General features: G+C 44.1%; 1 long non-coding RNA gene across 2 annotated transcripts; it reads right to left on the bottom strand.

Moving 5' to 3' along the window:
- Positions 1-2209: 2209 nt before the first annotated feature.
- LOC117723362 (uncharacterized) lies at positions 2210-15803 on the bottom strand. Of its 2 annotated transcripts, XR_013104904.1 has the most exons (5): positions 14253-15803; positions 11884-11958; positions 4479-4624; positions 3345-3544; positions 2210-2626 (listed from the first exon to the last, which is right to left on the bottom strand). It is a non-coding gene; the product is annotated as an uncharacterized LOC117723362 (long non-coding RNA). The 2 variants fall into 2 exon arrangements; XR_004608654.2 differs by lacking the exon at positions 11884-11958.
- Between the last annotated feature and the right edge of the window lie 8212 nt (positions 15804-24015).

The raw sequence follows: 24015 nt of genomic DNA, 5'->3' as shown, positions 1-24015 counted from the left end.
GCAATAAAAAAATATATTGTGTATAATATCCATCCTGTTAAAACAGGGTCTGTTAAAGATGGTGGGGAAGGAAAAGAAGTGGCAGGAGAAGAAAAAAAAGCGAGGACTACAGGAGAAAGAGAAGACAGAAACTTTAACCATTCTAACTTACTCTGGATCCCCTCAGAGACTTACAGTGATGGGGTGTTGGGTACCCAGAGCACTCAGATCCACACTGGTCAATTAGAGGCTGTTCAGTTAAGGTCAATCGGTAACATAAATGCATGCACCCTGTGTAGATGATTCTAAAAGAACGGTGGAACACAGTGCTTGTAAATGCAAGAAGAAAAGGAGGGAGGGAGGGAGGAAAGGAGAAAAGGAGGGAGGGAGAAACAGGGAGGGAGAAAGGAAAGAAGGAAGGGCGTACTCTGAGTTTGGCGGACCCAGAAAATCACCCAGAATCATCTCGAACAGCATGAAGACATTCTGCCATGAATCCCCTCCAGCCCCACAGTGTGAAGTTTTAATTAATACAGCTATTAAATAAGGTTTTGTCCCACAGTGTGAGAGCGCCTAGGGTGAGCCTGGCTGCTCAGCTCTGGAAGGCAGCCAGCGCCAAAACCCCAGGAACTCTTACTGCCAGCAAGACCCAAAGTTGTCCAAAAATCTCTGTGTCTCTAAGCACTTTTCACCTGGAAACTTCAGCTTGCTCTTGGGAGCTTTACGTTTCCCTCATGCGGGGCTTTCTCCCGCAAAGCCCTCAGCTTCCGGTCCTCAATGGTTTCTGGAGGCAGAGAGATGCTGGCTGGTGCCTCCGTTTTTTTTTTTTTTTTTTTTTTTTTTTTTTTTTTTTTTTTTTGTTTTTTTTTTTTTTTTTTTTTGTTTGTTTTTTTTTTTTTGTTTTTTTTTTTTTTAATGCTGCTGTGTTTATAATTTTAGCCCTTACCTAAACACCATCAGACCATTAGAATAGCAGCTCTGCAACCTGTGGTGTAACCCAGGAAGATGGCCCCTGGGGTCTGATGGATGTAAAAACGGCTGGCTGAATCACAGGCGCCCGCTTCCAGGAGGCCTCTAAAGGGTTTTGATAAGTTTCTTTGAGTTTTAATTAAAATTTTAATATGCATCGTGGAAATTTATTGATTCTGTGGTAGTGGGGTCTTGCATTTTGAATGTTTTTTAGCCAACTGTATTTTCATGGGACTTCCTGATGAGAGCACGAGTCTCACCTCCCAAGTAGGAGCAGCTCTGTAGGATCCCCACAGCACCCCAGATCAGGAAGGGACCTGCCTTGGAGCAACTGGGCTTATTTCTCTCAGAATTGGTCCTAAGGCTGACCACAAAGGAAGATACAAAATGTTGAAATTTGCACAAAATTCCTAAAATTAGACCCCATTTGTCATGTCTCTCTCTGTGAAACCCCTTTCTCCGTTCTGTTACCATAACTACCTAGGGGTCTAATTCCGAGGAAGGATGTGTTAAACAGCTATAAGTTTCTGTTAGGACAAATCTTCTATGAGGGCTGAGCTTACATAACTGAGTTGAGATACTGGGGATTGAGTTGGTTTGGTGCTTATGAAAGAAAGTTCAAGAAAAAATGAAGAATTCCAGTCAATTAAATACTCTTGTTAACCTAGTCATTCATAACACCCTTTGGATTCCAAATCCATTGTGAAGTAAGATTCTTCCCAATAATGTATAGGTCATTTTCTGTTCTGTTAAAAGGGAATTGAAGGAAAGTCTTTTCTGGTGAACAGAGGCTGGAAAATGTCCTTGGCTACTCTGAGTGTCCATTGAACAAGACAGTAGCTATAGGGTTGTAATTTTCAGCTGTAGTTCTGTCTCCCTGAGGGCATCTAGACATATCTGGACACATTTTGGTTTGTTATAACCAGGGGGTGAGGGAGGATGCCATGGGGTGGGGATGAGCAGAGGTGTTGCTCAACGCCCTTCAGGGCACACATGGTCATTTAACCTGAACACTAATGCTGCTTCAAAGAACCCAGAGGCAGAAGTGGTCTGCAGCAAATGGTCGGGTATTTAGATTGCCAGTTGTATCAACGATTTTCCTCAATGGGGGTAAAATGTCCTACAAAAGCAATTTAAGAAACGAAGAACCCTTGAACTCATGGTATTTAAGGGTATACAGTCCACCGAAGTAGAAAGGATCTGGGGGTGAGAGCATGAGGCAGCTCGCCATATTGCATCTATAGTTAGGAAGCAGAGGGAGACAAATATTCATCCCATGGGACTGTGCTGCCCACGTTCTTTATTTTTTTTTTTTCCATGAGACTCACTGAGAGTCACAGGGACGGGATTCAAACTCGGAAAGTCGGACACATCCACAAAGCAAAGAGAGTTAACTGGAAGTGACTTGAGGGTTTAAACTCTTAAAGCTCACCCCCCAGGGACAACACTTCCTCTAGCAAAGCCACACATCCTAAACCTCCCCCAAAGAGTTTCACCATCTGGAAACCAAGGATTCAAATGCCCAAAAGTAATGGGAGACATTAAAGTACCACAGGGTTCGTAAAGACAGTAGAATACTATGAGCCTTTAGAAAGAATAAAGTCCTGGGTAAAGTCTCAAAGACATCACACAGTCACAGAATGATGTATTGTAGGGGTGTGATTTCATTTCTCTGCATCTATAGAGAAAGAAGAAAAAAAAAAAAAAGATTGGTGAGTGCCAAGGAAGTGACAGCCAATAGAGAAGGAGATTTCAGTGAGATTGCTCCAGACTGGCACAGAGGTCATGGTTCTCAATCTTGTAAATGTCTTAATGAACCACAGAATTATACCTTTCAAATGGGTGTGTCCTATTACCGGTATCTGACCTACAAGTCAATAAGGATGTCTTTTTCCTGTGGTCTGTATATGGATGTGTGTGTGTGTGTGTGTGTGTGTGTGTGTGTGTGTACTTGTACAAAGGCCAGAAAACACAAGGTAACCTGCTGTATAACTCTCTGCCATGTTCCTTAAGATGGAGTCTCTCACTGGCAGCCAGAAAGCCCCAGTGAGTCCTGTATCTAGCCCCAAGTGGTCTGCACCACGACACTTAGTTTGTCGTGTGAGGGCTGGAGATTTTAACACAGGTCTTCCTACTTTTGCCACAAGCACTCTTAGCCATGGGGCCATCTTCCAGCCTCAAAGCTATCTTTTATAGAAAGATAGGGGGAAAATGGTAAAGGCATCTGACTTGGCTTCGCCTTGACAACTCTCTTCTTGACTCACTATCCTCCATGACAGTTTGCTTGAAATTGAAAGAGAAATAAAATTTGGGAAACAATATTGCTTTGTAAAACATATTTAAACCTGTTTCTTTTTGGTCAAACTTTCCAGTCCTCTTGGCTCTGAAACTGTTACCTTTGACCCCAAAGATACTGACAAAACAGGCAAGCTTGGGTCCACGAAGTCTTGGTTTCTTGTGGAAAGGGTGTGGTGTGTCTTGTGGCGGCTGGCTTCCACAGACAGTCTTCAGTGTACACAGAAAGAAGTGTTCTGTTTCCTTTACTAAGAAACTTATCTAACCTCTTCATCCACACAAGTGTGACTTCTGGTAAAATCTAAAATGAAGAGAACATTCTTTTGTGCTGATGAAAAATGAAAATAGAAAAAAAAAAATGAAGAAAGACCCAGGGACACGTAATTCATCATGAGGAGATGTCAAGTTTTCCTGTGTCATCTTTTGGGGGAGGAGAGAGTTTAATCTGGTTTACATTATAGTGAGGGAGAATGAACACACTTTGGTTCTCATACGAGACTTCAGGGCTAGAGCAGGAATTGATCAACCTCTCTCCATGGATCTTGAGACAAAGAAGGTTCCCTGAGACCCAGAAACTATCCACAGTACACACCCTTATATCCTCTGCAGTCTTGTTTTCCAAAATTTCATTCATTGATCCAATCATTTGTTTACGTACTTATCCATCCATCTATCCATTTATCCACCCATTCATTCATATATTCATCCATCCATCCATCCATTTGTCCATCTGTCCATCCATTCACATACTCATCAATCCAGTCATTCATTCACTTAGTACACTCTTTGCTATTGTGCCCCTTATGGGAAACAGAGTTAAGACACCGTTCATGCCCTCGAAGAACTCATGGATCTACAGAGAGACAGATGATAGTTATTAATTAACTCTGTGAAGGAACAACAAGAAGTGACAGGGAGCATGGGTTAGGAAGCAAAGGCTGAGGGGCTTTAAAGGAGACTGGTGAATTAGAATGTTCTTGGCTTCAAGTAAGAGACCATCCATGGAGCTCACATAAGGAAGTTTTTTTTATCTCATTCAGTGGATGGCTGTAGATGAGGGTGAGGGGGTGACTTCAGATTTGATGCCATAATTAGGTTCTGTCTTCAATCACCAGTTGCTTCTAGTGTGTGTGTGTGTGTGTGTGTGTGTGTGTGTGTGTGTAGATAACTTTTTGTATTTGGTTCACTCCTCCCACCACATGGAGTCTAAAAACTAAAGTCACAAGCACATTTACCTGCTAAGTCTTTCTCACCAGCCCTGTCACTTCGTCCTTCCATCTCCATTGACTTGTCTTCCTTCTCTTGATTTACAGTGAAAGGTTGCAAAGTGGTCGCAGGACAGCAATGCATGCTGCAAACTGCAGTTACCAAGCTGCAGGGCCTGGAACAGTACATAAGGCAGATACGGGAGGAGAGTACAGGGAAGTTAATGACCTGGACTAGGACTTCCTTCATCTTCCAACATCATTAGGTCTGCACAAGCAAGATGTTACGGCGCTCACCTTCAATACAGGCATTGAGAGGCAGAAACAGGTTATCTCTATGACTTAGAGGCCAGCCTAATCTACGTATGTTCCAGGCTGGGCCTATATAGTGAGACCCTGTCTCAACGACAACACATAGTCTACAGAAGAGTTAACTGACCTGGAGTTACTCTCCTGGGGTTTTTACAGTGTTAAGGTTAGTTAGCCCTCTATCCCTCCATGCAAAAAGAAAAAAGAAAGAAAGAAGGAAAGAAAGAAAGAAAGAAAGAAAGAAAGAAAGAAAGAAAGAAAGAAAGAAAGAAAAAAGTTGTTTTGGGCAGATCTAGGCTCCCAACCAGATATAGTCACTGGCCTTGGCTTCCCAGTAGGCACACCACTGAGGAAGCAGGGTTTGTTTTTGAAACCTGTACTTCCACCCTCACACGGCACAGTCATTTAGAATCTTTGGTGTGGGTGGATGCTCACCACAAGCTGGTCTGAGCCCCAGGTTCTTCACCCAGGTAGTATTCCCTTGCACACCCCCTTAGACATCAGCATGTATATACCTTCCAAGGGATCTTTGTGTCTTCTACCTAAGGAGGTAGCTCATTATGGTTTGCAATTGTGGCAGGTTTTTGTTATGTTTTGTTTTGGGGTGTGTGTGTGTGTGTGTGTGTGTGTGTGTGTGTGTGTGTGTGTTTTATTTATTTATTTATTTATTTATTGCCTTCCAGCTCAGGAAAATGAACAGTGAATGTCACCAGAGAAGAACTCAGAACCATGGTGACCGTCATCATCCCAGGCCACCACTGAACTTCCTGGCTGCTGGCTAGAGATCACAGAAAGAGCTGGCTGTCAAGACATCTCATGTGAAAACTGAATAAATTTAATACTGAAGTTACTGAGAGAAAGTAAAGTGTGGCATCCTATAGAGTCTACAGTGTAGACTGTCACATTCTCACTAAGTTTCTGCTTTAAGCTCCAGCTTCAACCCAGTTAGGGCTTGGCTAATTAGTTTTGTGCACTGTACAACACTTGAGGGGAAAGGTCATTCTGGTATATAATTTTCTCTCCCTTTCTAAGCCACAAAACTGCCTCGTTGGGACAGCTTTCAACTTCCGGTTCTCAGAAGCAGAAACAAGCTGAGTCACAGTCTATGAATTCCACCCACTAAAATCTCCAGATTAATACTAACAGCAGTAGCATGCATTTGTCCCTGGAGCACAGGTGTTGGGCTCTGCACTGGATCTCACCTGTCATGGAACCTCCACACGATGTAAGAAGCCCATATCATACCAAAGCAAGCCATACCTCACAGTGGCTAAGAATGGGGGGTGGGGCATTCATATAGTGGGAGAGAATATAGAGACCATGAAGATAGTATAAGAAAGCATAGGAGGCCATGCAGATGGTTGGGAGAAAATATAGACCCATCGTTAGGAGACTTTGAACCTTGACCTCTACCAGGACTTGGACGAGAATTTTTCTTTTCTAGACATTTCAAAGCAATTAGATGGGAGTCAGTATCTAGGATAGCAAACCACAGGTGAATATTCGACTGCGTTTCAATGGACAGCTTCTACTATAGAGATGTTATTCATGCAAGCATATTGGAGTTTCTCAAAATGGAAGGAGGGAGACACTCAGCATTGCTAGTTTTGAAGGCTACGCTGTGCCAGAAATTATAGAAGGCATTGCCACACTTTCTCATGAAAACAAATTGAGAAAAAAAAAATGTTGAATGAATGGGCAGATGGTAGACTGCTAGTTGAGAATGTTTTGTGTCCGCCCATTCAACAAAAAGTTGGCAATTTTATTATGAGTAAGAAAAGCCTAGAGAGCTGAAAGGGTCCTTTCTGAAAGTCCCCTGAGTGTCATTTTTGTCCTTTTTGGTTTGGGACGGTTTGGTTTTTTGAGTCCCTGGCTAACCTCAAACTCACTGTATAACCAAAGCTATCCTTGAGCCCCTTCCTAATCCCCCTCCCCTCACCTCCCATGTGCTTGATTATAGGCATCATCACCACTCCTGGCTTGTCTGAGCATCAGCTCCATCACATAGATTGGTGGAGAAATCTACAATATTGGAAGATCAGTTAAAATACGATAGAAACACTGCTTTTCCCAAGCTGTGTTGACCATGTGTTGGGGACTATTTGACTCTTTAACTTACGTAAGGATACATGCCCTTAGCCAAAGCCTCCCATGGATCACCTAGTAAATTATGAAGCATGGTGCAACACTCAGACCCAGCTGTGTCAGTGCCTCATGTACTTATCCCAGTGTCTCCGTCTCTACTCTCTGTCTCAACAGACTATCAGTTTGAGCACAGGGTTCATCCCTGGCTTCATTCTTGTCTGTATCTACATCCTCCTTCCTCTTCCTATAACATCCTGTCCTGTAACATAATAACTTTGTGTTAAACCTCTACAGGCAAAAATTAAGCAACAAATGCACTTGCAGTTAAAGCATGTTATTGGAAGAGTTTAGGTGACTCGCAGATGGGATTTCATCCCTAGTAGCTTCAGGAGACCTGAAAGGGACTTATCTAACAACTGTCTCAGGGGAGCATACTGTGCTCCTGGGCTGGGTTCAGAACACATCTTTACACCTTTATGAGAACGCTAGATTCCACTCAAATTGGATGGTTCTCACGGAAAAATAAGAAGCTCATGGAGATAAGCCACTGACCTGGATGTCCATCACTGAGATGTGGGCATCACAGTCAAGCCTTGGAGATTCTCAGAAGGGTTCCCAAGAGACCCTGTAGTCTTTCATAGGTAAGCTAGGTAATGACGGTGCATTCAGTATGTGGGCAATCTGAGTAGGCTCAGAGAAACAATGTATATATGTGCTTGTATATACACATATATACATATATGTGTGTGTATATGCAAGTAAATGTGTGTACATATATAGAGAGAGATGGATACATAACTACATATCCTATGAGAGTTTCACTCCTGGAAAACTTTACCAAAAAAATGTAAAATGATTTTGGGTATGAAGGAACATATCTATAACAACTTGACTTTCTGTTCAAAATTTAAAGGTAATATGTTATTTAACAAAGGAAGAAAATACCAATATGGGGGATGCCACTAAGAAGCCAGTCCACATATATTCTAAAGTGTTGGTTCTCATAGTCCTAAGTGGTAAAGAGCGGTGTCTGGAAGGTATTTCAAAGACATTCAAAAGCCACTCTCGCCCTAAGGTGATTTTCACATTCCAGTGGAGCTGGGCACCATATTGCTGCATCCTGCACACAGTAATGAGTGGCTGGGTGTATAGACAGATGGATAGAAGAGGGGACAGGAAGACAGGACCTGACGAATAGGTGGGTGGAGGGGTGGGATGAATGTAGAAATGAACAGAAAGATAGACAACATACCAGATGGATAGGTGGATGGATGGATGGATAGATGAGCAGATGAAATGGTGTAGAGATAAAAGGCTTTTAGCCCTTTCTCCTTGAGACTATCACAAGGCCTTACATACAACATGCTGCCAGTTAGTGAAGATGTGACCTATGATCTCGGCAGCATGCCCAGGCGATGAACTCAACATCACCTGACACACTTGACTATTGTCTGTTTTTCAATGTGTTTGGTATCCTGGAGTCTCCCATGTGGTTTTGTGCACATAGCAGGCACATGAAAATGGCACATTGCCATTCTAAACAGTCTCTGGAAAGTCTGCTATTAGTAGGTTGGAACCCAAGAGTCGGGCCAGGAAACTGTGCATAGCAACTTCTTTCAAGGTTCATCGTGAGATGGTCTGGAGAGGAGAAAATGTGAGTCTTGCATTGAATGACCCCAATTCCTTGCTCACCTCTGTGTACATGTCTGTGTATATGTCACTGTCCAAGGGAAGTTAACTTCTGTGAGATTGGCCTGGTGCTGAGGAAGCCTGGGATAAGTCTGTGACTGACAGTTAACGTGAGGCCCATCCTCATAGACAAATAATTAGAGACAGAGTCAGTTCCAGATGAGGTAGTACTCCCTCCTGGTCACACACACAATCTATCCCTTCCTTGAAGCAGGTTTGAGTCATGCAAACCAGTGGAATTTTAAGATGATGCAAAGCCTTCATTCCTCGCTGGGGTCTTTACAATCTTCTACAGTGAGACTCTATGGTTTATATCCCCTTGGTGCTTTGGAATTTTGATGGTTTTCTTCCCTTTGCAGCAAAACTTTTTTCTATAAAAAGTTCTGGATTTCCAACTCCTTACCTCTGAGAGAATTTCAATCTATTCCTATTTGTGTAGGAACTCTGGGGGCTTAGAGCTGATTTAACTGTAACCAAGACATAGACATCAAACCTGAGCTCCTACCCCAGTCACTTACAGAGTACAGGGACAAGTAGAGGAGCAAAGAGAAAAGTATGGAGAGAATCTGCAAGAACCAAGATACAGGAACATTCTGTGTCTTGACTGGGGTAGACACAATTTGGTAAAATCACAACACACACACACACACAAACACTCACACATACCTGCATGTGTGCACACATATACATACACAGACACACACAGAGAGAGAGAAAGAGAGAGAGAGAGAGAGAGAGAGAGAGAGAGAGAGAGAGAGAGAGAGAGAGAGAGAACATGGAATGCATGCAGAATAGGTGGGTTGAACAGTGCCAGAATCCTGACTTGCACTATTGTACAGTTGTGATAGAACACATTGGCCTACGAGAGGCTGGTAAAGGATCCAGATCTGTCTAATCTATTCCTTATAACTACCTACATGGAGACCTTTCACTCCTGCATTTTAAATATTAAGATACATCTGTGTATGGTTAGTCACAAATGCCAAGCCACAGGGTCCACTGAACAGAGTGGAGATGTATCAGCTACTTAACATTAAACAGACAAAAAAAGATTTCTCAAGGAAAGACTTCTCCCAGCAGTAAATATGAGCCCATCAGTCTGTGATGGAGGAGGGTGGGCTAAGATTTACCAGGCAGTAGCTGGGATCGGCAGGTGTCACTGTTAGAGCAACAGTACAGATGTTGATAACAGATAAGGATCAGAGTACAGTAGACAGTAGCTACTGATCCCTGCCCCATCAATATCTATAGGGAAATACATTCTAAGACCCCTGGTGAGTGCCTGAAACCACAGGTAGTACTTTACCCTGTATGCAAACACGAAGATCACTACTTTGGTAACCAATGGCAACTAAATGATTAATGGAAAGGTAGCACATACTGTGCAGACACGCTGAAAGGAGAGGTGATTCATATTCTAGGTGGGATGAAGTGTGATGTCTCAAGATTTCATTATGGTGCTCAAACTAGTGCACAGTTGCAAACATACACACACACACACACACACACACACATATATAAATGTATGTGTATATATATATTACTTTCAATGTCTTCTACTTAGCATTTATAAATCTTGGATGACTATGAAGGAAGTAAAGCCAAAGACAAGGAAAGGCTAATTTGTGTGCCTCATCTCCCTCAACAAGCCACTGCTGCAACCACTCTGTGCTGACAGTACTCTTTCAGGCCTAAAGGAGCATCTCCTTTAGTCCATGACAGCTGCCCTGTTACCCATCACCCCCTTTCTTCTATTGATCATTTATCAGTTGAAAGAACTAGAACTTATATCTTTGACCATGTTCCAGATTCTTGGTTTGTATTGTTGTGGACTCATTGCTCCTGCATCTTCTCCAAAGAGAGGCTTCATGATTACTTTGTAGCAGCATCCTCCTCACCACCAGATGCCCCTGGTGCCACTGGAAAGGAGGTACAAGTTTCTAGGAGTTCGGTTATTCTTTCAAATGGCATTGTGTCAAACCTGACTTCCCTGAGAAGCAGAAAATGAAACGCATGCAGGTGTGCACGTTCAGGATGGAATTCCAAAGCACACAAAATGCACAGACTTGTGCAACAGCCAAGAAGGACCGGCCCTGCAGCTACTTGCAGATCGGTTTTGGGGAACAGACCTCTCTCTGACAGTAAATTCCAATAAAGTCGGTGGGTGTTGCACTCATGACTCCACTCTGAGTCACTCCAAAGGACCTGAAATCACACAAGGATTACACAGCAGGATGGTGGAGGGAGGGAGAGGTAGGCAGCTCTGGTTCGATGGGAACCTGATTTCAGAAGCAGTTCTCTACTGACTTTGGTGCTTTGGCTAAAGGGCTTCCCAATAACGCTGGGCTCCAAGATAAGAGCCAGAGAGGAAAGTGGAGAAATGTAGGGCTCCTTATTAACTTGTACCCGAGATAGCAGAAGAGAGCAGTGGCTCCATCAATATGCAAAAAAAGCAAAGCATGTGTGAGCGTGTGTGTGTGTGTGTGTGTGTGTGTGTGTGTGTATCTGTATGAGTGTATGTCTCTCTTTGTGTGAATGTGTGTATGTGTGTGTGTGTGTCTGTGTATCTGTGTGAGTGTATGTCTCTCTGTGTGTGCATGTGTGTGTCTGTGTATCTGTGTGAGTGTGTGTATGTCTCTCTGTGCATGTGTATATGTGTGTCTGTGTGTATGTGTGTGTACATGTGTGTGTGTGCCTGTGTGTGGGTGTATCTGTGTTTGTGTGTGTGTCTATCTGTGTGTGTGTGTGTGTCTGTGCACGTGCACATTCAGTTTGCCATATCAATGGGTATGTGTACACATATGTATACCTTCTTATGAGGATAGAGGTCCACCCTGGATATTATCTCTCAAGCATCATTCATCTTGTTTCTTGTGATATGGTCTCTTACTTAGCTAGAATTCACTAAGTTGGCTACCCCAGCTGGCCAGCAAGCTGCAGGGATCTGCCTGTCTCTGCCTATCTCCAGTATTGGGATTCCAGGAGCAAAGAACCAGATCCAGATTTCTACATGGGCTCTGGGGATCAAACTTGGGTCCTCACACTTGCATGGTTAACGTGTTACTAACTGAGCTATCTCCCTTCCCTCTTTCCTCTTTGCTTCCAGATACTCAACCAAACCCCACAGGCAAAACAAAACACATTTGTGTGCCACCTACATCAACTTGGGGATAGTTCTGCAAATTCCCAAGAGGTGAAAAATATTTTTACAAAGAGGGAGAGGAGCTAAAATTTCTTACATTCCATCTACTCCCTTTCTCCCTGTCTGTAAAGTAAATTTCTCCAGACTTCTCGCACCAAGAGCATCTGGGAAGACTATGGCAGTGGCACAGGGTCAGCGTGGCATCCTTACCTACTTTCCACTAGCGAATGAAATGCCAGGGTCTGGGCTCTTCCTTCCAATTCTCTCCTTGACTGCTCTGCTTTTCTTTGGAGGCAGAAAGGAATACAGAAATTTTACAATAATGTGTTGTTGCAGAAATAAGGCTCTCAGATGAAAGGACTCATGCTGTGTACATAAAACAAGTCATTTGGTCAGCTAGCTCACCAGGTAAGAGGGCAACACTTCTCTGAGCTCCATACTGAGATGGCCTGCTTACCATTTACCTGTCATGGTAAAACCACGACCTCTTACTGAATTATCTCATAGACTATTACACTATCTACATGAGTCTCCACTGCAAACGGTCCTGTCAGGTCATGTCTGACTCTGCATTTACTGTATGCTTTCTTGACTGTCTCCTTACAATAGATTGCAAAGGATTTTAAGAGTATGAACTTCACAGCCATGTCTGGAATCATGACTGCCACCATTTGCTCACCACACGATGTCAGAAAAGCCCTCTGCCTACAGAAAAACAAACAAACAAACAAACAAACAAACAAACAAATAAAAACAGGCAGTGCCTTAGGTTTGTCGTTACTCAAATGGTTATAAGGGAGCAATATTGCAATATTAACAGGCTGGCCCAATGAGTTCAAACCAAGGTCAAGCTCTGGATGAGTGTCAGATACCTGTTGCCTCTTAGTAATGTTTTAATTTGGTGGCGAGTTCCATAGGGTCATTTAGGGTACAGAACCTCTGGCTCCATGAGACAAGCTCAGAGCTCTCCCCGGGAGACTGTTCCTCCCACTTTCTGAGTCCAAGTCTGAGCCAATCTGACTTGTCATCGCTCTGCCACGAGGTCAGGCTCGGAGGTGTACATATGACCCAACAAATGAGCCAGCCCAATGCCACCCAAACCACAGCTTTGAAGACCCTCACTGCAGGCTTCAGATCCCTTACTGGACCCAGCCTTAGAGGACGTAGGGCTAGAGAGACCCTAGCTATCCTGGCCACATGGAGTCCTGTTCTGGAGCTCACTTAGATGGAGAAAAGCCAGTTCCAGTGATAGCACACAACACCCTTTGCAGCCAGACCCAAGTCTAACAATGTCCCTGGAGCTTTGGATCACATGAGTCTTTTGGTTCCCCCTTTGACTTGAGCCCATGAGGTCTGAAGGCTGTGTGGCCTTGCTTTATACAGAGGGAGACCCTGAGACTGGAAAGGCACCCAGAACACACCTTCAAGGTCACACACCAAATATCACAGTCACAACTGATGGCCATTCTGTGCTGCTTTGCAGAGCTGTGCCGTGTGGCTCCCAAGAGTGTCAGAGCTAGGACCCTCAAAACCTTTGGTATCAGAGCTGGTAGTTATAGTGTTTACCTCTATCAAATGCTTGCCAGACACTGAGAGCTTTGGGTGCAACACTACCCGTGAGCCATGCCTGGAGGAATGGGCAGAATCTAGGCATGTTGAAATGGGGACAGGCCTGGAATTACTAAATAAGGATTACAAAATGGTGTCTGTGCCTTGAAGCCCCAGGGTAGCAGCTGTGACCTAAAGCTGGGCCCTCACAGCATCATACAGCTTGCTTACACCCAGATGCCTGCTTACATCCTTCCCTCCCTGCATCCAGCCATACATCCCAGCAAAATGGATCACTTTCTGTCTTGGCTCCTGTGGACCTGCACATCTCTACCCTACATCCCATCTCATTCCACCATACAAAGATACAGGCTATGCAAGGAACAAGATAAGGCATCAGCCAGGTAGACCAGTGAGGGGTGAATGTGAAAACGGACTTGTAGCCGAGTGGCTGGCTTTATCTAAGAATCTGTACATAGATAAATTGTCTACTCTGGAATACTCCAGTTAGTTTTTTGTTGTTGTTATTGTTATTGCTTTTGTTTGTTTGTTTGTGGGTGGGGTTGTTGTTTTGCTTGCAAGATCGGAGCAGTCATTTAGTGATTCTCACTTGACAAGCACGTCTTGAGATGCTTACTGTATGACAAGAGCTCATAGTGGGTTTACGAAGAGGAGGGAAAAAGAAGTGTCTTGCTTGTTAAGCTTCTTGGTGCTCATGAGGGTAACAAGACGTCTTGAAGACTGGAAGTCAAGGCATTCCCTGCATGCCTGGCCTGTGCTGGGAGGGATTATTCAAAAGGGCTTGGTAAGGCTTCCTTCATACAGAAACCCTAAGATACAAGGAAGGATCTGCTGGAGCCAGTAATTAGGACAGCAGGCAGGAAATACAGAGGGCAGGGAACTGCAGATGACTCAGGTCCTGCAACTCAGGAGAGAAGGAGAGGGAGGGAGGGATGGAGGGATGGAGAGAGAGAGTGCTCTGAACCCCACACTGAGAACTTGTGTAGCAAAAGAACGCACAGGACACTTACCTTAGGACTCTCGGGATTCCTAGGCAAGAGTCTAAGCTCCAGGAAAAGCAGGATTCTTACGCATGTGTGGTGCCAAATCAAAGCAATCCCCCAGGTCTAAGAAGTAGCTGGCTAGTGCTCCTCAGGAGTCTGTGAGGTTTTTGGTTGTCATGGTACCACAGAAGGTTCAGAACGATATCTGTTTACAGCAGCTGCTTCTCAGCTTGGAGATGCAGGAGGGATGGCTCCACCCTTCAGACTCCATCTAGGTGAACTTGAAAGAAAGTATCTGACTTAACTGTTGTCACCTATGAATGCTCTGCAGTGGTTTATCCTGTCTGTGGGCGCTCACCTTAGTTACCTGTCTCAAGTTGAGGTTTGAAGTGTTAGAGGAGGGACATACCGCAGTATTGCCTGGTATAACTCTTGGCCAATCTAGTCATTTTGCACCCTGAAAGAGGTCTCAGAGGATGCCATCAAGAAGCCTTGCTGGGGGGAAGGCATGGGACATGAGCCCTGACCTTGGAGACAGTCCTCAGGCCATGCCCTGTTCTGTACCCTAGACTTCCAGAGCCACCAATCCAGCCTTGTGGCTGCTTCACAGCTCCTCAGGATCCAAGGTACTGGGACCTCGCTGAAGAGTCTCCGCTATTCTCCAGGGCCCCGGAGGTCTGCCACCCAGCTCCCGCCAAACTCTCTTGGGCATGAACCAGACATAGGTCATAAATAACTCACACGCTGTTTGCTGCTCTCTCTCTCTCTCTCTCTCTCTCTCTCTCTCTCTCTCTCTGAAAGGAGGGGGCGTGAGCCTCAGAGGGAAGGTTTTGCAAAAACTGCACATTTAGGTCCCTTTAAGAGACCAGCAGAGAGACAAGCTGCATTCAAAGGCAGACACATGGCACTCAGAGCTCTTCTGTTCCAGAAAATGCCTTGGAGCCTCCTGCCCTCAAAATTGGCATCGGGAAGAGGCAGGAAAGTTGGTGATCTAAGCAAAAGCAAAACCAGAGAGGAAAGAACTGATCTCCAGTAAGCATTGTTACCCACACAGAGTTCGTCCAAGTTTTTGCTATTTCTTATTACTCTCGGAGGTCCTGATCTCAGACTACTGCTATGGATTTTGACTATGAAGACACAGGTTAATGCGAACTATGGAGGTTACCTAGTGATCTATGATCCCGTAGGCAGCAGTACCTATGCCATCTAGAATAGAAGTTGTTTTAGAATCTATCAGCAAGATGTGTGTCAGACATCCAGATGTGACAATTAACTAAAGTCACCATGAGAGAGTTGGGATAGCCTGCCATGCAAGCATGAGAATGTGAGCTTGAGTCCCCAAAAGCCACATCTTAAAAGACTCCATCTACAGTAGTGCATGTTTGTGAGGGAGACAAATAGATTTCTGGGGCTCACTGGCTAGTCAGCCTAGCTCACTTGGCAAGTTCCCCTGAGAGAGATTGAATTGATCTTCTTCAGGTATATGCCCCCTGTTAAGTTATCCAGTCCCATGCAGTGAGTCCTAAATACATATACATAGGAACAACAACACATAGGAACCTGTGTCGTGTGTGTGTGTGTGTGAGAGAGAGAGAGAGAGAGAGAGAGAGAGAGAGAGAGAGAGAGAGAGAGAGAGACGGGGGGGCAATAATGAAAGACTAAGCAACCACTTAATAAGGGGGGCATGGGGAGAGTTGGAAGGGGCAGAGGGAGGAAGGAAATAATATAGCTACAGTATTCATATATAAAATTTTCCAGAAAGAAAGAAAGAAAGAAAGAAAGGAAGGAAGGAAGGAAGGAAGAAACTCTGCCCCCAAACAGTAAAGAAACAAAGCGGATAGCACTTGAGGACTAACAAATAAAGTTGCCTTATCAGCTCCCCATGCACAATTACACACCCACACAGAGGCATCTGGGCAGGTGCATATGCACACACACACAATTAACAAGCAGGCTGTGTTGGTTTAAAATGTCCACTGAGGGATATGAATGACCCAACGGATCACTTCTGCAGTTACTGATGGATTACGAAGGGACAGTCTCTCCTGGGAAGCTCAGGGCTTTGGTCCCTGAAGTGTTAACAAATCAACAGAGTTTTAAAAAAAACTTTAGAGAATCAACCATTTGTGTAGCTCTCTGGCTCTCCAGTGGCCACAGGCTATACCAGCCACTTCCTGGGCAGAATCTCCAGCACACCAGCACAGTCTAGGCAGGTTAAGTCATTAACAAATAAATGAACATGAATTTCATTTGCAGCTGACTCAAAGCTGGGAAGCAAATTAAAACTAGTCGACAGCACAGTTCTTATCCAAAGAGGTGAGGACACGCAAGAAAAGGGCTGGAGTGAGGAAGAGCGAGCCTTCTGGGGACTGCTGTTTAATTCTGTTGGAGGGCTGTCCAAGGCTCTGAGCACAAGAAGGTAGCAGCATACAGGAGATGTAAGAAGCAGCCCAGGGCCTGGGACCATCACCATACATGTGATACCAGTTCCTGGACTTATGTGTCTGATGGAGAAGCTTGTGAAATGCTGGTCTGCAGTACAGAAGCAGACACGCTGTGACCAGGGATAGCATCCCATTGGCTATATGATGGAAAGGTTGCTTGCGCACATAGGGTTAGGTCAGAGGCTTAAACCCTCAGACAGCAGCAGTGATGATCCTGGGATCCTACCCGGGAGTCAGCAACCAGGGAGCATGGCTCTTAAAACCAGATAGACAAAGGCTAGCAGTCTGTTTAGAGAAAGCAAAAGGCAGGGAAAGGATATTGATCCTCGCCCCTCCCCCCCATGCCTTGGCAGCATGTGAGAACCATATTGATGTACATAAACATATACATATACGCAAATACATGAGCACACAACCAAAACTAATGTATAGGAAAAGGGATTTGACCCTAGTGCTCAAAGAGAAAAAGACACAAAGCATCTTTAAACTTTTTATTTAATATTTGTATGTGTGCATGCATGCATGCATGCGTGCGTGCTCACGTGCATATATCTGTGTGTATGCTGTATAGGAACATGCACATGTCACAACTTACCCTTGGAGGCCAGAGGACAATTGTCAAGAGTCAGTTCTTTCTTTCCGCAGTGGGTTCTTAGAATTGAACTGAAGTCACCAGGCTTGCCTGCATGGAAGTTCTTTTACCCACTGAGCCATCTTGCTGGCCCAACGATCAACATTTTGATGACCTCAGAAACTCTTGGGGAAAAAAAAAATGGTTAGGCAGGATCCAAGGCATAAATGACAGGAAGTGAGCCCCTCATCACCAGAGGCAAGCACAGACACGTTGGAATTGCATGGAGACTCTTGTAGATCCTTGGCACTTTGACTTCAATGGATCCTTCTTCCATAAAAAAATAAATTATACCTACATCAGTTTGGTAGTGGTTACAACCCAAACTGAGTCAGTATTTCTTTCTTTTCTTCTGGTTTGGAAAGAAACTCATATGTGCTCTACCCACTGGAGAACTATTAAATTGGGTATCTTTAAGCACCTTTGCCCCAAATGGAATTTCATTAGAAAAATTCTTTTCAAACAGAGAAGTACTCAGGGTCTGTTTTCCAGATTAGTATGGATACATTCTGAAGAAAGCACAAAGAGGGACCAATGTCCATGCTATCACTCCATTCCGCAAACCTCAGACTCCTGTACCCTAAATATGACAGAAGCTGACACCCGAGGACAGGATCCAGGGCCTGGGATAGAAGTGAAGCCTGGCACTCCTTTTATTCAATATCCTATTTCTACTCAAACACTTAGTCAACAAAGTATGCGCACCAGAGCTAGAAAATTGCAGAATAAAATGTGATCAGATCTATCAATCTGACTGTAGCTATTATTTGGGTAGGAATGAAGAACCCTCTTTCAGAATAGGCACTGTGGGGGATACCATGGAGTGTGGCATTCACAGGACAGACAGTACAAGAGAAAGCTGCCGGGCACCCATGATACATGCAGAAACAACAATACAAAACAACAATACAAAACAGGGCTGTAAAGGCCCCCTTGGCTCACACCCCTACCCACACAATCAGAAACAAGTTTAGTGCATCTAAGTGCAGTTGGTTTATGCTAGGACTGCATTCTTTTTCCTAAGTTGGATGGCTGCTAAATGCTCTGAAACAAGGGGTATGCAGCATCCTATGACCAGGTGAACAGCGCTTCGCGTGGCTAACTCCATCACCAACGTGTCCTGAATAACCCACCAAGAAAGGCTCGACCTACATAAAGATTCTTCTTATCAGTGTATGTATTCAATACCCCACCCCGGCCTCCTGCCTCTCATCTCTCTTAGGCTCTTTTTAAAAAAAAAAAAAAAAAAAAAAAACATGTTTAACTCGAAGACAATAAAGATCTTTAAAGGACTGATCGCTTTGGAGACAAATTCCTCCCTTCCTCATATAAGTGAGAATGGGATCAAAAGGGGTGAAAACGTAAAGATGGAGACTAAGCAGTCTCTAATTGAAGGAAGGGGGGAAAATCTGAGAGGATAGCTATGCCTCAACAAAAGAAAGGGCAAAAGGAGTCAAGTGTGGAAATCTGTTAATTTGCAATGTCAAGAGCAGAGAGCCAAGCTCCTGGATTTTACAGCTCTGCCTACTGCCCGAAACCCAAAGAAACCCTTTCATTCCGGTAGTCATGTGTCCCCAAAGCAATTTATTAAATTAAAGCCTCCACCAGCCAGGTCATGCCTGAGGTCTGCTGGGTGCAGCAAAGGAAGAGAGATGAGCAAAACCTGGGGTGTCATCTCAGAGAACAGCAGAGTTCTCGGTACCCCTTATAAACCCTGAAAGGCCACGTGACAGATATTCTAAGAAAGGAGCCCGAAGAGGAAAAAAAAAAAAAAAAACATAAAATAGGAATAAACTAAACCGAATCCCTGAACTCAGCCAATACTACTAATTTGCTTTCCCAGTCCTCCCTCCTCCCAGGTAGAAATCTGAATATATTTGTTGGTGGTGACGAGAAGCTGTGTGTATCCTCTAATAAGTAACCTTAGAGTTGTTTGAGACGAGAGCCTTCTGCCATCCTCAGACCCTATGCCTGAAATGCCCCATCTGAATGTTACCGTTGGAAGTAAGCCGGCTTGTGAGGAGTCTCGTTTGTCTAGCCTTTGCTTTCTCTGACTGCACCAGAAAAAAAAAAAAGATCTGAATTTATTGTACATATGTTTGTGTTCGGCTTAATAAAAGGAAACCTATATTTTAAGATAAACTTTGTTAGTAATTCATGAAGTGACTATTTATGCTAATCAGGCAGAAATATATTCTCAGGCATAATGCATTACATAAATTTGAATGCAAAATGTTCAATTATGAGGTAAATACAGGTAACGCAAATAATAAATTACCTCTAATAAAAATTATGAAATGTGTGTCTTCAAAGAGAATGGCTCTAACTTACTACTGTGAATTGCTTAAAGAGAGAAAAATTAATAAAGACTGAATTGCCCTGATGATTATTTCGCCCATAACTCACCTATTCATAACGACTTTTTGGGTAATCAGACTGTTGTTTCTTGCTCTCCGATGCAAGCAAGCCAAGACTGTCTCCTCAGCAATTTTACCGTTATCAGATTATCTCGTCTGATTCTATTAATTTTCTCCCATGAATCTGCTAACAGCAGTCTGTGATTTACTTACCCTGCTAAGCGAAGACGGCTAAAAGGATTTATCTAACACTAGACCTAGGAACTGAGCATGTCTTATCACTCCAACCCTCTCCAGAACTCTTCCTCAGATCAATGGAGCCAGTTTCCTACTGAAATTTAGTGGACACCAGTTAGTTCAGCACTGTAAAATCAGCCCGCACATAAACAAGGCCCCCAGAAGCTCTCCAGCTCCATCCTGTTCACTTCAGAGTCTGTATGACTGATTTAAACATGATACATTTGAGCAGTAGTAACTCATGATCAGGAAAAAAAAAATCTTCCTTTTAGCTCCCAATCTTTGTCATTACACAAAGGGCCTTCTACACCTTCAGCTTTGCATGACGCTATATGTATATCAACTCGAAGTTATGATTGTGTTTTCTGATGTTTTCAAGCCTTCTTACTATGGCCAGACCGATGCCCTCCTTTCCCATCCAAGCCGTTTTATAAATATTCATTGCTTGCAGGAGCTTTAATGTTACCGGTTTGAATTGGTCAATAATGACAAGCGCATGGTTTCTAAATCACTGTATATAGCTGGCTGAGATAGCTGAAGTATATATGAGAGCCGGGTTCATATTATATTCGGATTAGGTTGGCCTGGCTAGAAGCGAAACAAACAGTGTAAGCAAAGAAGTCGCAAGCACTGTGGCCTGCTGTAATTGTGGGGAATCGGGAACCTGAATGGGACTAAATTAAAATGAGAGCTTGCAATTGTTATCAAAGAAACGCCGCTAACAGCAAACTGTAAATGTTTAGACACCTCCTGCACATCGCTAAACAATGAAGTAAGGGGTGGGGGTGGGGGTGGGGGAACGATGGGACTAAGTGCTAAGCTTGAAAGCGTTCCAGTTACATGTCTTTAGGAACTATTTCTGACCTCCCCTTTCTTTTTCCTTCCAACAAAAGTGGGAGGTTGTAAAAGGCTCCCGCAAAAGCAGGAAGAAAGAAAAATGCTACGGTTAACAATCGCAAGGATGAAAAATAAACCAGGGGGAGAAAAAGTGCAGCTGATGATAGCTGACTAGCCACACACAGTCCCTGAATGTCCAGAAAGAGTACATATTTTTGATAATTGGTCATGTGACCATGGAGCTATAGGGCATGGTCTCTATCATCAGCCATCTTTGTTTATGAGATGGTGTCTATTTATAAATATAGCCATCTCCATGTTCCTGGCCCAAAACATACATTTTTTTTTTGAAAGGCAGGGAGTATACTTTATAGTGTTTAACAAAACCTTCATGCCTAAGAATTATCGCAAAAGTGAATGCTTTCTAAAGATGCACATTTCATATACACAAAAACATAAGATTCAGGCGTCTGTGGTTAATAAGTTTTAGAAAGAGCTAGAAAACCGTGGCTAACCAGCACGACATTTGTGTGATCTTAAACACTGCCTTCCCCTGTGAATGTACACTATAATCCCTTAACTTCATTACTAGGTAAAATATGGTTTGAAAGGAGGAAAACAAAGACTGAAGTCTCTTAGGTCAAATAAGTATTGACAGTCTTCACTCTTTATTCCCCAAACTAAGCAGAGTTTGTTCTACCCTAACAAAACATTCCTATAAAACCAAAACCACCCTTATAAAGAGCTCTGCAGTTAACAGTACAAGAAGAATGGCTTGTCTAGAAAATACCAACAGGCCCTTTAGAATGAGACATCCATCCCTACACACCAAGAGGGGTGCCAGAGTTTGCGGATGAGAAATGAACAGTGGTCTAATCTGGTGTCCCAAGCCAGGGAGTGATACCTAAGACCTCTTTTTAAACAGCCAAGAATGCTATGGGCGGGTTTGAAACCACACTTAGGTGCAATGTTCACTAAACTGGCTTAATATATGACTTAAGTCTCCGAAGTCAGGATTTTCTGAGAATTACTTTTCAGATAAACAAGTTTAAACCACGGCAGTAACTTTGCTTAGGAAAGATGTCTCCTATATCACTGAATTACAAGGAACTTTTAACTCTATGGTTATTGCCACAAAGCGGGTTGGAAAACCTTGCCAGCATTTTGAAAGAGCCTAGGGCCCTTGCTACATGGCATCAACAGGCACAGAGGTCTCTCAGCCAGAATAGCATCCTCAAAGACTGTCTCTGGACCTCTTCCCAAGCAACGAAAGGAAGCATTAGAGAAAAAAAAAAAGATTGCAGCACCTGCTCGTTGTTTCTGGAGCCCCTTCCCTGCATGGTTGGCTTCTCTCAATGTGGTCCACCTAGCTTTCTTGTGCCTCTAGCCTCTTTCCACACTGGGAAATCAGCATCTTCACACTTTTCTTAAACCCACAAAGAGATCAATTTTCAACTAACCTTTGCCGAAAGGTGGCGCTGTTGAGGTAAAAACCAACTCTATCCAACAATAGTTTTTACTCTGGATTCTTTTGCTGTCTTTTCGAATTTTTTTTTTTTAACACACCCTCATAGACGCCCCCCTCAGTAGAGTTAAAATAAATACGATCAACACCAGATGCATTTCATTATTCGAAAGAATCAATAGTCCCAATTTCCAAGCAAGCAGGTGAGCCATTCTTCCAAACGTAAGGCGGCTTCAGACAACCTTGCTTTCCCCAATTCAGTCTCCGTCCGCTCTCTGACTTGCCTATCGCTTTAAAATCTTAGAAAAAGAGTTGTTAGTTTCTTTTCTTTTTGTTTTGTTTTTTTTTCCTGTGCTCACCCCCCAATATTTTTGCATAGCTTTGGAAGAATCAGTCTAGAAAACTGAACTGGTTATTAGCATTTGCAACGGCAGGGGGACAACCTTACCCCACCCCCACTCTGGGTTTCCGGACTTGTCCGGAGGGGGAAAACATCGGTTTAAAATTTAACCCTTGAGCCGGGAGGGCTCTGGGATATTGCGCCCCACCACCACCACCACCACCAAGTTCTAAATACCAAATAATTAAGCGAAGCGTGAGTGCAAAGGGCGCTCCGGACCCTGATAAACAGGGTTCAAATTTCATAATGGTGAGGATGGTTTGGTCAGAGTGTATGCGGGGGGCATCTCAAGTAGGATTCAAATTTAATAAATGGAAAGGGTGGTGGATTGTAGAGGGGAGAGAAGAGAAACGATGGAGGGCAGAGGAGAGAGAAAGAAGAGAGGAGAGAGGAGAAAAATGAATATGAATATGATTCTCAGAAGCCAAACTCCAGGCTAGAGTCCTGAGGCTGAGGGCTGAGCTGGGCTGAGCAGGCTCAGGCTTAAAGCGTCCCAGACTCAACTTGCTGGCACCATCGCTCTGTCCCTCCAAGGACAGAATATGCTAGAGGGCAGCTAGTCCCTATACACTTTAAGCCCCCTGGTTTTTCAAGAGTTATACTGACTTTCTTCTCCGCGCGAAATCAAAAAAAAAAAAAAAAAAAAAAAAAAAAAAGCAGTGCAGGCGCACCACCACTCAGTGAGCCCCGAGCGCATTCGGGGTCCCCCGCACCCTTGGCGCCCCCATCTGATCACCTCACTTGCAGAGGGACAAAGAGTTGAGTCAAGTTGGGCCCCAGGAGCGTCAGATTCAGGGAAGGAAGGTACCCCTCTTCCCCCTCAACAGCTACGAAGGATGCAGAGGATGGATCAAAAATCGAAATCTGCAAGACAAATGAATGCACCTTGTCAGGGTGCGGGACCGGCAGGAGACAGGGGAGTTCTTGGCGATATCTCTGCAGGGTGAGAACTGAGGTTCCGCGGGGCAGGCCTCTCTGGAACTCCGAAGAAAGCAAACCATCCTCCCGGGTCCTACCGGATTCCAGCCGCCCTTTTAGTAAACTCTGTCCCTTGGTGCACTAAACTTCGCACAGGGCGGTGGGGTTGGGGGTTGCGGGGGGGGGGGGGGGGAGTGTTGCTCCCTGGCTACGCCACAGCAACGGCGCCGCAAGGGTTAAGCCAGCCTGTCCCAGCTGACAGTCAGCTGATTGGGCTGTGATTGACAGCTCCGAAAAGTTTCCTTGTTTCTATACTATTATGCTAATCGCTGCCGCTCTCGCCGCCTCCCATTGGCGGAGAGTGCCAGTCAATTTCCCATTTGAGCCTGACGTCACGGGTGCTATAAAACTCAGCAATTGCTTTAAACTCTTCTCGCTGGATCAGAGGCTTTAAAATCTTTTTTCATCTCGGAGCTGTAGCTCGGGCTGCTCGTCCGCTCG

This window comes from Arvicanthis niloticus, chromosome 18, assembly GCF_011762505.2.
Source record: "Arvicanthis niloticus isolate mArvNil1 chromosome 18, mArvNil1.pat.X, whole genome shotgun sequence".
In the NCBI taxonomy this organism is placed as follows: Eukaryota; Metazoa; Chordata; class Mammalia; order Rodentia; family Muridae; genus Arvicanthis; species Arvicanthis niloticus.
The sequence above is the reverse complement of the archived record's forward strand: the minus strand, read 5'-3'. Positions and strand labels throughout refer to the sequence as shown.